Source organism: Chelonoidis abingdonii, chromosome 1 (assembly GCF_003597395.2).
Source record: "Chelonoidis abingdonii isolate Lonesome George chromosome 1, CheloAbing_2.0, whole genome shotgun sequence".
NCBI classification, from domain to species: domain Eukaryota; kingdom Metazoa; phylum Chordata; order Testudines; family Testudinidae; genus Chelonoidis; species Chelonoidis abingdonii.
Window position 1 is genome coordinate 86,881,087 of NC_133769.1, and position 15,499 is coordinate 86,896,585.

Below are 15,499 nucleotides of genomic sequence, written 5' to 3' on the forward strand. Positions count from 1 at the left end.
GGTGCCAGTCAGGGCTGGAGTCAAGGGGGGGTGAAAGAGTCAACAGAGGGCTGGGTGGTACAGGGCTCAGGGCAAGCACCTGGGGGTGTGTGGAGGTGCAGGGTTCAGGGCAGAGGTGCAGGGTTCAGGGCTGAGTGACTGCCCCCCCAGAACCCCCAACCCCCCCACTCCTTGTCCCGACTATCCCCTCCTGGAACCCCTGCCCCTTATCCCCTGACTGCCCCCCTCGGACCTCCTACCAGTCCCCTGACTACCCCAACCCTTATCCACACCCCCGCACCCAGATAGACCCCCTATCTAACTGCTCCCCACCCCGACAGGACCCCCAGAACTCTGGAACCATACAACTCCCCCGCCCCCACTCCCTGCCTGCCCCAACCCCTCTCCACACCCCTGCCTCCTGAGAGGACGCCCCGGAACTCCCAACTCATCCAATCCCCAACAGTTCCTTGTCTCCTGACCACCCCCTCCAGAGACCCCCCCACACCCTAACTGCTCCCCCAGGACCCTCCTTGCTCCCTGTCCCCTGATTGCCCTGACCCCTATCCACCCCTCAAACAGACCCCGGGACTCCCATGCCCCATCCAACTCCCCTGCTCCCTGACTGCCCCCTCCAGAGACCCCCCACCCCTAACCACCCCCCGGGATTCCACCCACCCTGCTCCCTGTTCCTTGACTCCCCCAACCCCCCACACCAGCCCCGGATCTGGCCCCCTTACCATGAGGCTCCCCGCTCATCCGGAGCCCTGCCGCCCCTGCCACCCTGCCCTGCCCTTCAGAGCGCTGTGCACGCAGCAGCAGGGCTTCGGATGAGCGGGGAACGTCTTTCCCTCCCTGCGAAGCCAAACGCTGCCCCGTGGGAGCGCATAGCCCCAGTGCCCAGAGAGCTGCACGCGCGGCGGCAGGGCTCTAGGGAAAGGCGGGGGCTTGCTGTGCTCGGGCCGGCATTCTGACCGCGGACCCTGCAGCTTGCCGCGTTGGCAGGATTTTTAATGGCACACGGAGTCCCAGCAGGCAGCCGCGTGCCATTAAAAATTGGCTCGCGTGCCATCGGTTGCCGACCCTGGACTATACTAACAAAATTACTGGCTTATTTAACATGTGTTCCATCTTCTAACAGGAACCTGATCTTGCAAAGTGGGGAAAGGACAAACTTGATACAATAGGTCATTTTCATCTCCAACTTCCATGATTCTAAGTTAATTCAGATTCTCTCCCAGTGCCATTGAAGGAAAGAGCGAATATTTCTGAGTCATTTGAAATTTAAATGGGGATAGTAACTTATACACACACATGCAGAAAGTACCAAAGAGATCTTACTCTGTGATCTGAACTAAGGACAAACTTTTGCTTTCTGATGTGTAAGGTATACCTCTACGTAACAGAGATGTCACTGGGAGATTTATGCATGTACATCAGAAACGTCAGACTACTTGTGTTAAGATCTATCATGTGGACATGTAAGAGCAAAATTTTGTCCTATGACTTTGCAAAATTCAGTCTCATCATTATACAGATAGTGCAAAAAGCTTCTAAAACAGGCCATAATGCAGTTCCCCCCTCCCCTCTCAACTCTTGTATATACTAATGCTATTAGATGCCATGGTCTTGTGCCTCTATAGGTAAAATTCATGCCACTTGTGTTTTGTGGCTCTAGAGAGGTGGAAACAAGAACATGAAATCCAGGGCCAAGGTGTGGGGCAAAATGGTAGACTCAGTGTCCCTTCCTTCTGGATTTTGAGAAGATGTCATCTATTCCTCCACAGGCTGGTGAGATGATGTCAGCTGGGAAACTAAGGGAATTACTCAGCTGTTGAATATCTCTTGAGCACATCTGTCTTATTGCTATTGATTAACCAGGCGGGGGGAGGAAGGTGCACTTTTCTGTGCTGGGAACTTGTCATCAAGTTTGGTAGGACTCTGGGATTGTTTACTGGTTTGCTGTTTGAAATTTAGGCTTGGCTGCTCAACCATCTGGGCTAAATTGCCAACCATCTGGGCTACATTGCCATGAAGTTAGATGGGGTAGGACCTGATTTCTAGCAGGGCTCTTTAAAGTGAGAGCAGTGAATAGGCCAGAGATTAGAGGCAGCTGAGAGGGTTGAATTACCCATTCCAGCTGGGTGTGGGGTCCAGGCTTTAAGAAACACACAGGTTCCCAGTGGCTGGTAAGATATGTGGCTAGGACACTAAGGCCCAGCCTACACTGGGGAGGGGGATCAATCTAAGATATGCAACTTCAGCTATGAGAATAGCATAGCTGAAGTCGACGTATCTTAGATCGAATTAAAATTACTTACTTCACGTCCTGGCGGCGCAGGATCTATGGCTGCCACTCCCCTCTCAACTTTGCTTCTGCCTTTCACGGAGCTGGAGTTCAGCAGTCGACGGGAGAGCGATCAGGCATCGATTTATCGTGTCTACACTACACGCGATAAATCGATCCCTGATAGATCGATCGCTACCCACTGATCCAGTGGGTAGTGTAGACATACCCTAAAAGAGTTTGCTAGCAGAGGAAAGCAGGCAGGGATTTTCCCCTTAATTTGCAGGTACTTGGAAGAACCTGCAATAGGAGAAAAAAGACATGTTGCCAACACCACTTTTAGCTCTTCCTCTGCCTTCACGTGGCAGCGGTGGTGGTGGGTAGAGGAGGTAGAGAAAAGCAACAAAAGTAATAAAACATTTAGAAAACCTAACCTATGAGGAAAGGTTTAAAAAAAACTGGGCATGTTTAGTCCTGGGAAAAGAAGACTGAGCAGGGACTTGATAACATTCTTCAAATATCTTAAGTGGTGCTATAAAGAGGATAGGAATCAGTTGTTCTCCATGTCTACTGAAGGTAGGACAAGAGAGATCTACATTAAATATTAGGAAAAGCTTTCTAATTATAAGGTAATTAAGCACTGGAATAGGATTCAGGGGAAGTTGTAGAATCCCTGACATTGGATGTTTTAAAAAACAGGTTAAACAAACACCTGTCAAATGGTCTAAATATGCATGATCCTGCCTCAGTGCAGGGGGCTGAACTAGATGACTTCTGGAGGTCCTTCCAGACTTACATTTCTCTGATTATATATATCCATCTAGGGTGACAACCTCATATGTCTTTGGGGCAACATCTTGTGACACCACTGCTGTTTGCAACCAGTGTTTCCCATCACAGAGATGCACAGCATCATTTTCATGAAGTGGTGCAGCCATTTCCCACAGCTGCTAAACCAGCCAATGCAGCTGTGCAGGGTACTACAGCCATATCCACAGATAGGTCTGAAACCTCCCTCCAGGTCTAGTCTCTAGATCAGTGGCTCTCAACCTTTCCAGACTACTGTACCCGTTTTAGGAGTCTGATTTGTCTTGCGTACCCCCAAGTTTCACCTCACTTAAAAATGACTTGCTTACAAAATCAGACCTAAAAATACAAACATGTCACAGCACACTATTACTGGAAAACTGCTTACTTTTTAATTTTTACCATATAATTATAAAATACATCAATTGGAATATAAATATTGTCCTTACATTTCAGTGTATAGTATATAGAGGAGTATAAACAAGTCATTGTCTGTATAAAATTTCTTAGTACTGACTTCACTAGTGCTATTTATGTAGCCTGTGTAGTAAGAAGAGAGCCTGAGACACACACATAGCCAAACATCTGTCAACAGCCTGTTGTAAAACCAGGCAAATATCTAGATGAGTTGATGTACCCCCTGGAAGACTGCTGTGTGTGTACCCCGAGGAGTATGTGTACTTCTGGTTGAGAACCACTGCTACAGAGTGCCCAAAACCTGCTCTTTCATGTCAGTCCCATGTAGGCTGGCAGAGAGACCAGCTCTGTGGTGTGCCAGGGTACCAGGACTGGTGCTAGAGGTTTGAGCGCCCTAGGCGCACGGCCATTTCACCGCCCCGTGCGCTGGTCCCCCGGCTCCTCAGTCCTGCCTGCGGACAGTCGGCTGCTCCTGCGGCTCTGGTGGAGCTGCCACAGTCGTGCCTGCAGGAGGTCCGCCGCAGCCACGCGAGCGGCCAACCATCCGCAGGCACCACTGCGGCAGCTCCACCAGAGCTGCGGGAGCAGCTGACCGTCCGCAGGCACCACTGTGGCAGCTCCACCGGAGCCGCCTGCCGCCCCCTCCAGCAAAATGCCGCCCCCTAATAATGCTGGCGCCCTAGGCGATTGCCTAAGCTGCCTAAATGCAAGCACCGGCCCTGCAGGGTACACAGGCACCCATCCATGACCAGTCAGTTAACTTCATTCTATAAAATCCCTAGTCTGAGCTTTAGCGGTTTCTTGTGCTGGCGCTCCACTCCGAGCAGAATTTGCCTGTATGTGCAAAAAGATGATAAATCACTGTATGAAACAAAGTGCTGAAATAAAAGTGATAGTATCAGGCCATCCAGCGATTTGGCACCAGAATTTGGAACATATTCAAACATCACCTGCCAGCTCTGCTGCTTGAAAATGCAGCAACAAGCTGATGTGTGTGCCTACCTACTTCCAGATATCTCATAATGATTTTAGACTACCAAAGGTGTATCCTTTTGTAATACAGCTTGTTATGACAAAATTCCATAAAAAGCTGATAGGGCAGATGTGATGAGTCTTCTCAGACTGACGTGTAAGCTTTCAAAAGAGTGTTTTGTAGGAGAAAGGTTAGACCTGACTAAACAAAGCGGGGGTCAAAAGTCAACATTTTGAAGAGAAGCTTTCTGATGAAAACAGCAAAGAAATTAGGTCAATTAATTTTTTATTGCTTTCTCTGCCACCTCATCCCACATTAATAATTTTTTCCAATAATCTGGTTGACATTTAAAACATAATAATCCTGCAAAACATTATGAGGTGACGCAAGAAATGCATTTATTTAGGAGAGTTCATCATTATATTCTATCTACTAAGGTTTGCTTCACAAGTTCCATTGGGTATAATATGGTTCATCACTACTTTTCCTGATCTATTGTATAGAGTTCCCATCAACTGTTAAAGGACTGCTGCATTCCACTGTAAAGATGGTTGCATTTCAATTATTCTGGCATGCAACATTTTGCAGCAAGGTGTCTGAAGTTTGCAAAAATCTGGAGAGTCTTTGGATGAAAGTACTCAAGAAAAAAATTCCTAGATCAATGCACAGGGTCATTTGATCCACCTTAGTGATTTTTTTCTCTGTACTCATGGAGGCAGAATATAATTTTACTTATGTTTAGTTTGAATCTTTATCCAGTGTATTGTAGTCAACCACCCAGTACATTTCCATACCATAAATAACACAGGCTCTTCTGCTTAAACAAAAGAAAGAGCCACTCTGTTAGGAAAAACACTCACATATTAGATTTCTATAATCTCGTTTCAGAAAGAAGTTCAAATACCCTGCCCATTGCCTGACTACACAAACATACCAACATAAATATAACAAATAATCAAAACAACCTAACGTGTAGGACTTGATGGTCAGGTCTAGCCAAGTAGATTCTCCAAGCTTCCTAGAGAAAAGGAAAGAAGTTTGCTCAAGCAACCTTTTTTCACTGCTCTGTATATCCTTTGTAAGCGCCTCTATTAATAATAATAGCACCATTGCCTTTCTAGCCAGAATGATCTCCTACCAATGACCTTCCAGAGGAGGAAGCTCAACAGGGAAGGTCTCTGCAACTGGGGGCCCCACCTGGAAGGGATAGGTCTTTATTTTGATATTGCTTGCAGGTTTTACAGAGAAAGGTTGGCTTCAGCCCCTGCCTCTAAGACAGACCATTAATTTCTTCCTGCCCTGATCCAAGGTAGGGTTCATTCATCCCATCAGAAGAATTTTCTTGTAATGGTGCTTCCTCCTACAAGTTTTCTTGTACGGGGGTACAGTCTGGCCCAGAGACTCATCTGCATCCCTCATGGTTCTGCTTGGTATTATATATCTTTGGGAGGATGTAAAAAACTCAATAGCTAATGCTAGACACAAGACTGGTTTCATTAGAAGAAGCACATTTGGTGCCCAGCTTGCTGATTGGTTACTGTTCTAAATCATACTACATTGTGCACAATTCTAGAAATCCAAACTATGAGTGCATTACTGGTGCAAATTAGTGTAGGAGATAGATGCTCTGGAGCATGAGGGACAATCTTCACCAAAAAGATGACTAATTTCCCTGTCTGATCCATTTGATCACTGGAGCACTATCATATAAGTTTTTTGATATTGTGTCCTGCCCAAAAGGATTATATATGTACCAGCATCTTCTAAATTTCCATATTTTGAGGTATAGTCTCTTCAGCAACCCTGTTTAGAGCAGGATTATCCCTTACTCTATGCATCTACATAGGAGAGTAAGGGGCATAAAATTAATCTCCGGTGTGAACTACCTGCATCATGGGTCACAGTGTGGGATTGAGTGTAGCCTCCACTGAGCTGCTACAATGGTACAAATGGTTTTTCAGACTGAACATAAATCTTCAAAATACTGGATTCATATCAGGAAATGTTGCTAAATTAGTAATACAATAAACCGAAAACCCCTGTTTCCCACCGCTGATCCACGCCCAACATGCTGATTATGCTAGAGGTTGGACAAAGCTATTACATCAGCTCTACACCAGCGTGAGAGGCTCCTGTACAGGAGATATCTCTGGGGACTGTTTCTCCCCTTTCAAGGCCCATTTATGATACCAGAAGAGTACAAAAGGGCCATAAAGGAACTAACAATGAAGCCCATTACTCAACAAAATATTTTTCAGTATTCATCCATTTGTTTTATGGCTAAGAGTCCACTCTGAAGCTCGTGGCATTTTTAAGAGAGTAGCTATCTTCACAGGAACACAGTGATCATAATTTTCAGTATCAAAGAACTATCACCCAGGCTGTTTGACCTGCCTCTCAATAATAAATTGGCTGGAGATATGATTATTAACAACTACAAAGGTTCCTCCTGAATAAAAGTGATGATATGCATATTGGAAGTTTAATCCACATATCTGGTAAACGGGTACATTTGAATTTTAAAAAAATATTTTTCTAGTACACCTCTACCTTGATATAATGCTGTTCTTGGGAGCCAAAAAATTTTAACATTATAGGTGAAATCGTGTTATACTGAACTTGATTCACCAGAGTGCACAGCCCCGCGCCCCCGGAGCACTGCTTTACCGCATTATATCCAAATTTGTGTTATATTGGGTGGCGTTATATCAAGGTAGCAGGGAATATTAGATTCAAGAAAACAGGATGCAGATCTGGGGCTAGGGAACATAAGCCATAGTATTAAAAACTGCTTTAATGGAGAGTAAGAGTTGGAAATAAATATTTTCTAGTTTCCTATGTTTCATGTTATTTAAAGAAGCACGTATGTGTTTCTTGATAAGCTTCTTTGATGGCAGTGGCATTTACAAAGGTTGTAAGTATAATGTTGCAACATTGATAACTGGTGAAAGCATCACAGAGATTCTCTATTTACAGTGAAAATAAATTGGTATTGCTCTTGATAACCTCATCAGAGCTAACACAGGGTGGCATTATTAAGTCTCAGAAGAAACAACACCTGTTTCATTTGTAACTTGGGAAAGATGCACTGTGTTAAAATAAGAACCTACCTAATGAATCTTTGCTCTTCCCTCACTCTGAACCCTTTTTTTTAAGATTAAAAAAAAATACAATTAAGGCTGTGTCCTGGCATAGTAAAGGAGATAAAAGGTCCCCAATATGACTGTCTAGTTGACTTTCCCATTCCTGGTCTCTACAATTCTTGGTAAATTTTGTTGATATGATTACAGGGGAGCCACTTTACTGGGTTGTGATGCAGCTGAATTAGGATATAGTGTTCTGTGAGGAATTCAGTGTGCTCGAAAGAGATTGTTTACCTCTGGACTATAGCATTTCTGTGGCAGTGTAACTGGTGACATACCAAAAAGGGTTAGAATCATGAAGGAACAAATAGCAATTTAGCATGAAGACAGTTAAAAACAATGAGATCTATTAACACAGATCTATTAATCTGACTCACTGATTTGAGAACAAAGTTTGGCTCTCTCTGTTTTCAGGATAAATGGTAAACAAATGACTACAGCACCTCCAACACAAATGTCTTATTTTTATTAATCATGATAAACTACATGAGTGTAAAATATATTTTTTTCTGGTATCAACTCCCAGAACACAGTTATTAAATCCTGCAGTTTCTAATCTGGGTAATAAATGTAGGTCAAGGAAATCAGAAAACCTATGTCTGTAAATTTTTAAACCATTTCTTCAATCTCAAGGAAGAAAAAGTTTGCTCATAGTCACACCAAGGTAAACTTTGAGTTAAAACTAGTTGGAGATCTATTTTTGTTTGATTACCAAGGCTTTTTGAACCCTTGTTACATCATCATTACATATTACATTGTGTAAACTAGTTCTAAATAAATTTGAATTCAAGGTGTCCAGCTTTACTTTACAATCAAATCATTATTGCTATTGTATGAGCTCCAAACAGAGAGACACTGTAATAAAATATAATTTTGAATCATTAATGTCACAGTGAAATGGACCTTTGATCTAACACCATAGCAGCTCCTTTAAATAGTATTATTTATGCATTCCTAATGGACCATCATATGAATACGAGGTATCATATTAACAGGGTATATCAATCAGTAATAGGAAATCATTACAAACTTGATATACATAACAGATATTGTGACTGCATGGTAATATAAAATCTATAACCATCATTTACTTTATTTCTTTTCAAATATTCCACAAGGTCTCCACGTTACTGCTAACAGTTTAAAATTCTAAAGTTTAATTATATGTAATTCTAAATAACATGGCCTTTTTACAAATATAAGAACATAAAATGGTCAAAACTTGTAACTTAAAAAAAAAAAATCTTTAAAGATTACAAAATCTATAATAATTTCAGATTTCCATCTGTAATGGAAGCCACATCACTCCAGACATTTAAAACTAGACCATAGTAATGTTTACCCCTGATGTTCAAAAATCATGACTAAGGCTCCTCAAAACTGTATAATTTTTAAAAATAAATGTGTTCTTATTTCCCTTCTGTTTTTTGAGTCTTTATTTTGCATTTGCGTCACATTTTCAAGCTTTTTTCCAAAACCTGAAGAGTTAGAAACTTTTAAATGAAAGCCTAATCACATGCCTCTTGGAACTAAGGCTTCTGGGAAAACACAAAAACTAGGAGACTCATGATTAAATCATAAGAATTGGCAACTCTGACTGGACAGAAAACAGATGAATATACTGTTGCTGCGTTAGAAAGGATATGGACTAGATGAGGTAATAGGTCTTTTCCATCTCTAGCTATTATGAATTTAAAGTTTAAATGGAATTACACACATTGTTATTCTGCTTCTCTTGCAGGATTCTTATTCCTGGCTCTTCTCTTATCAATACAAGATTAATGGAACTACCTAGTTCTTAAAGTGTTTTGATTCTGAAGGGCAGGGAGTTTTCCTGTTGGCATAGGTAACAGCTCCCCAAGAGGTGGTAGCTAGGTCAGTGGAAGAATTCTTCCGTCAACCTAGCAGTATCTATACCGGAGCTAGGTCATCTTAACTACATCTCTCGGGTGTGAATTTTTCCCATCACTGAGCAACGTAGCTAGGTTGACCTAAATTTTAGGTGTAGACTAGGCCTAAGAATCCTGCAAGATTATCTTTTGAGAAAAGCAGAATTACATGATATGGTCCCTTAATTACCTGAGTAATTACATTGAACACAATGGGACTACTCATGTATCTGAAGTTAAATACTTTACTGAATTGGGCTAGGGGATAAAAGCACATTCCCCTTCTCTAAAGTTACCATCTGAGGAGGATTCTCACTCCTGGAGCTCAAGGGACGTCCCAAAAGAAAATGTGAGCACAACTGCTATGAGAAAGAACAACCAGGCCCATGCTAACAGTACTACAGGGAAACTTTTTACATATACACAGAAAGAGAATATATATATACACTATGTTTATCTATATTACATTAAAAAACTATGTTAAGAGAACATTATAGTTGCCAAGTCAATGAATGGTTAGTTACTCAATATTTATTTTTATTCTCCTCATTCAACAGGCCTGGGGCTAGTCTACTACAGATTCTTTGGGGTATAGCTAGGCCAGCAAAGCCTCCTGATGGAGATGCAAAAGGAGTTCTTCTGCCCACATAGCTATACTACTTCATGGATGCCAAGGCCAGAAGGACTATTGTGATTATCTAGTCTGACCTCCTATATAACACAGGACATAGAACTTCCCCAACATAATTCCTAGAGTAGATCTTTTAGAAAAACATCCAATCTTGATTTTAAAATTGTCAGTGATGACCAACGTTAGCTATGCAAACAAAGGCGCTCTTCTGTCAGTATAGTTGTGTGTCTTCACTATGGGTTTTGTTGGCACAGATGTCGCTTGCGGGGGAGGGGGGGTGAATTTTTCTCACACTCCTAGCTGACATAGCTATGCTGGCAAAACGTAGTAGGGCAGACCCAGCCCTTATTTACCACATACGGCCAAACCTTGCATTGAATACAAAATTAATTACCCCAAGGGAGTTTCTAAGGTGCTTTCACTATAGTATCTGAGTACTTCACACATATTGATGAATTTATCTTCACAATGCCCTTGTAGGGTGAGGTAGTTTTAACACCCACCCATACCCTTTTACAGTGGGAGAATAGAGACACAGAGAGATTGAGGCCAAAAATTGTCAAAAGGATGCACTAAACTTGGATAACAGCTTGAGACATCTAAGGCTGTGATTTTCCAGAGTACTTACCATTTTAATTGGACATTATATGCTCAAAATACAGCTTCCATTGACTTCAGGTGAAGTTGAGAGTGCTCAGCACTTCTGCATATCTGACCTTAGGTGTTTCATGTTCAACACTCTGAAAATGAGGAACACACAACTAGTGGCTAAATTTTGGCTCAACTGGTTAAGACTAGTATTCTCATAGGAATTCTGTGGCAGAGACAGGGATAGTGTCCAATTCTCCAGGGTTGCATTCAGAAGCTTTTACAACAAATTATACAGGGGTACTAGAGTCAACAACCTTATTCATTAGACAATCCTGATTCATACCCAGCGTAGGTCCATCGGGTGCACTGAATGTGCAAAAAATAGCATGCAATCATGTAATTAAATACTGAGTCAGTGCATGTGACACAAGTAACCTTAATGCTGTTTTTTCCAACTTTGAGTGTTTGACTTTGCAAACTTAATGTTATTTTAATATTTTATTTGTTTATTTTGGGTGTACTTTCCTAAGTTGATTAGAAAACAAACTGAAAAAACAGAAATTTGATTATGTGGAACCCTATTGATCCCAAACTTAAGTCATCAGCAGGGTTTGGCCCTTTAGATTCAGAGCATAGATTTCTGCCAAGGGAGCTAACAGAGTAACTGATAGTAGTAATAGGCTGTTATCCTCTTCATGCCCCTGCCACTGGAGCAGACTAGGGGTATGTGTATCCAGCTACTTTGCACTAAGAGATGTAAAATGGCTCTAATGGAACCAAGACTATCTATTTTATGGTTTTATACTTCTGCTCATCACTGTAGTATCCAAACCTTCCACATAAATTGCTAGTTTTTTTCCATTTTGGGGGTAAAACCCTCCATTTCAGGTAAAATTTTGGTTTTTGTTTGCTTGCTTTTAGGGATTATGGAGTAGAAGGAGGTGTCAGTATAGTGAGTGTAAAATTCTTATGGTTACTTTTTCAAAGATGAAGGTTTTGCAACATTTTATGAAGATAGTCAGTCTGGACTGCCTGATTGACTCTGCAAATTCAGTCCAGAGCCAGATTGCCTTGATCAATAATGTTTTGTTCTGAGTTCTCATATGCTTCATCCTGGGCTTTGTGATCTTCACTGGACCAGAAGAATGCATCTGTAAGGCCAAATCCTAACAGTAATGCTATATAAATGTGTGGAGAGAGCAGCATGAAGCTGTTTTGCAGATGCCTGTGTAAAGAACATCCTTGGGTTAGGCAGCAATAGTCTTGCTTCAAATCAAGTGAACCTGATGATTTTTAGCAGCTGATTCAGGATTTTTGAATACTTGAGATTGACAATACTGTGCCACTCACAGCAAATTGTTCAAAGTATGTAGAAGGGAATGGGAAGATCTGATCAAAGTGAAATAGTTAATGCTGACATTTAAATTACCACTAATAGGCATCTATACTAACACACATCCAGATGACTGGCCAGTTCACACTTCTCTGAAGAATTATTAAATCAGCAAAGTATTTTTTAAGGCCTTGTCTGCACTAGAAAGGGTTTGCCTGTATAGCTATATTGGTAACTCCTCCTTGTGTAGATGCATGGGCTATACCAGTTCTCCAAAGAAAACATACTGGCAAAAGCATTTGTCTGGTATAACTGCATCTACACAAGGGCTTTTGTCGGTATAAATATGTTGTAAAAAACACAAACCATAAGAGACATTACTAGCCAAAGTTTATAGAATAGATCAGGCCTTAGATACAACCAATGGCATGATGTCTCTGTGAGTTTGCAGAATTGGAATAATTGAGGTTGGTCTACAGCCAGAACTTGCCCCAGTTTAACTAAAATCAGATTTCAAATTGATTTAGGGCTTGTCTACATGGGGAAGTTATACTGGCATAAGGTAGGGTATGAATTTAAAGCTCTATACTTACACTGGTATATCTCCCTGCCTGAACACTCTTATCCTGGAATCAGGCTATGTCTATACTATGGACCTTACAACGGTACGGCTGTACTGCTACAGCTGTGTTGTTGTAAGGGCTCCTGTGCACCTACTCTATGCCAGCAGGAAAAAGCTCTCCTGCAGGTAAAATTAAACCACTCCTAAGAAGCAGTGGTAGTTATGCTGGCAGCAGGGCCAGATTAACCTTTTGTGGCCTGGCGCCAAACATATTTGTGGGCCCCATGGAGGCAATGGGGCATGGCACGGGGCAAGGCCGGCTCCAGCTTTTTTACCACCCCAAGCGGTGAAGGAAAAAAAAGAATTAAAAAAAAAAATTGATTGAGTGCTTCTGTAAAGGAAGAGACAGAGTGAAGAATCCACCTCCGAATTGCCGCCGAAGACTAAAACGGAGCGCATGAGCTGCTGCCAAAGTGCTGCCGAAGACCTGGATGTGCCGTCCCTTTCTATTGGAAGTCCCAGGCACCTGCTTCCTTCGCTGGTGCGTGGAGCCAGCCCTGGCACAGGGAGGTCAGTCCCTGGAGAGAGGGGCCAGCCAGAGGCAATGGGGTATGGCATGGCACGGCATGGGGGGGCCCTGATCTGCCCAATGTGAAGGCACTATTTACAAACCAGCAGTTTCTAGACACACAGTGGCCTTCCCAGCCCTGTGTTGCCAGCACGCTCCTTCCCCTCGGGGGTGGGCCTTTGCCGCACCACACAGCCCCCCCTGCCCAATGCCCCCTGATTCCCTATGGCCAGAACCCCCCTGGACCCACTATGCCAAGTGCCCCCTGAGACCCACCTACAAATGCACAGTGCCCTGCACAACACCATCCCTGCCCACAGCCCCACCACAACTGCCAAGCACCCCCTCCAAACCTGCACTTTTTAGTGCTCCCACTCACCTTCCCTACCCTCTCACAGCTCAGCCCCTCTCCCAGTCCTCCAAGAGACCCACTCCCCCATACCCTGCCATCCAGCCACACTTACCGGCCTGCTGGGAGGCAACTGTGCCTGCCAGGCTGAGTTGGCAGTGCAGCCAGAGCCAGTCCCAGGGCCGGGAATTGCTCTGGCCCCTTGGGAGTGGCACGATCAGCCAGGCCAGGACCTGCCCCGGTGAGGGTCCCTCAAGACACACTTGCCTGAAGGGGCCCAGTCAAGCCCTCCACACTGTCTCCCCCTCCACCTGGCTGAGATTGGACAGGTTTCTGCACCAGTCCTAGACGGCTCAGCTCCAGGGAGATAGGTGGGGCTCCTCAGGTGGTGGGAAGCAGAGAGTGCCCGGAGCCGTAAGTCCACTGGGGTCCGGCCAGGGGACTGAGAGGAGCAGAGGGGTAGGGCCAGGGGGCAGGCCGAGAGGAGCAAGTGGTGGGCAGGGGGAGCCAGCGGGGTGTCAGGACACAGTGTAGACAGAGCAGGCTGGGACCCCTTCTGAGCATGGGCCCAGCTCCATGGAGCCACTGGAGACATTGTAAACCCAGCACTGGTTGGCAGTAGAGCATCTCCCATTGACATAGTGCTGTCCACACCAGCTCTTTTGTCACTGAAACTTTTGTCAATCAGGGGGATTTTTTTTCACACCCCTGACCGACAAAAGTGCTAGTGCACACATAGCTTAGGTCTAGTGCCTTTTTCAGTTTACCTTATGTCACTTTGAAAGCATTTTAAAATGGGCTTGTCTACACTTAAAATGTTGCAGCTGCACCACTTTAGCACTTCAGTGAACTTTCCTGTCGACCTAGCACTATCTATGCCTGGGGATAGACCAGTTTAACTGCATCACTTGGGTATGGATTTTTCACACCTGTGTACAGCATAGTTATATTGACTTAATTTCTTAGTGTAGACCAGGCCTTAGGGCTGGTCTACACTGGGGGGGCAGGGGAATCAATCTAAGTTAATCAATCGCATAGCTGAAGTGAAAGTATCTTAGTTTGACTTACCTGGCTATCCTCACGGCAGCAAGTTGACTGCTATGGCTCCCCAGTCCACTCTGCTTATTCCTCCTGCCAAGGTGGAGTAGGGGCATCGATTCAGGGATCGATTTATTGCATCTATATGAGACATGATAAATCAATCCCCGATAGATCAATTACTATCCACCGATCCAGCGGGTAGTGTAGACAGGGCCTTAGCCAAAAAAGCCATGCTTATTCCAGAGTAAGAGTGTTCACATGGGAGAGTTATACCAGCATAGTAGCTTAACTACTAGTATAACTGGAAAACCATTGCATAGAGAAGCCCTTAGTTATACCAGTGCAAACCCTTAAGTGGGCAGCCTGACATCAGTTTGCCAGGCTTAAGTTTTTCAGGCCTGGTCCATGCTTAAAACTTTTGCCAGCATAGCTAAAACAGTCAAGCATGATCAAACCCAGTTGACACAGCTCTGCTAGCAAAAGCCCTAGCACCCACAAAGTTATATTGGTAAAAAGAGACCTTCCCCCAGCACAGCCATGCTAGGAACTTGCACAGAAGTGATTCTAAAGCTGAGAGCCATTGAACTAGACTGTAAACCATGTATATCATGGAAACCACTTCAAGCTTAGGGGTGCAGCAGCATCCCTACTTCCAGCACTTATGCTACAGCTAATCCACTAAGCAGACCACACCTAACGGGTGACTAAGCAGAGAATAGGATGGGCCACGTTCACCAGTGCCTCGGTCCCTGCTCTGCACTCAGGACATCATCCAGTGAGAGACTGGCCGCCACCTCCAGCAGCCACTCATCTCATCCAGCCAGCGCTCCCTCCTATCCTCTCCCTGTGCCGCAGCTCTGACCGCCTTCCCCCGCCCCTCCAGCAGCCTCGCCAGCCCTGCCCGCCTCGGAGCTCCCTCCCCCACCCCG

General features: G+C 44.0%; 1 long non-coding RNA gene across 1 annotated transcript in view; it reads right to left on the reverse strand.

Moving 5' to 3' along the window:
* Window positions 1-4,779: 4,779 nt before the first annotated feature.
* LOC116821588 (uncharacterized) overlaps window positions 4,780-15,499 on the reverse strand; it is a 12,106-nt gene continuing 1,386 nt past the window's right edge. The window contains exons 2-4 of the long non-coding RNA XR_004372956.2: window positions 10,755-10,866; window positions 6,218-6,301; window positions 4,780-5,277 (exon numbers count right to left, since the gene is read on the reverse strand). This is a non-coding gene — a long non-coding RNA (uncharacterized LOC116821588). The remainder of the gene's footprint in view (window positions 5,278-6,217; window positions 6,302-10,754; window positions 10,867-15,499) is intronic.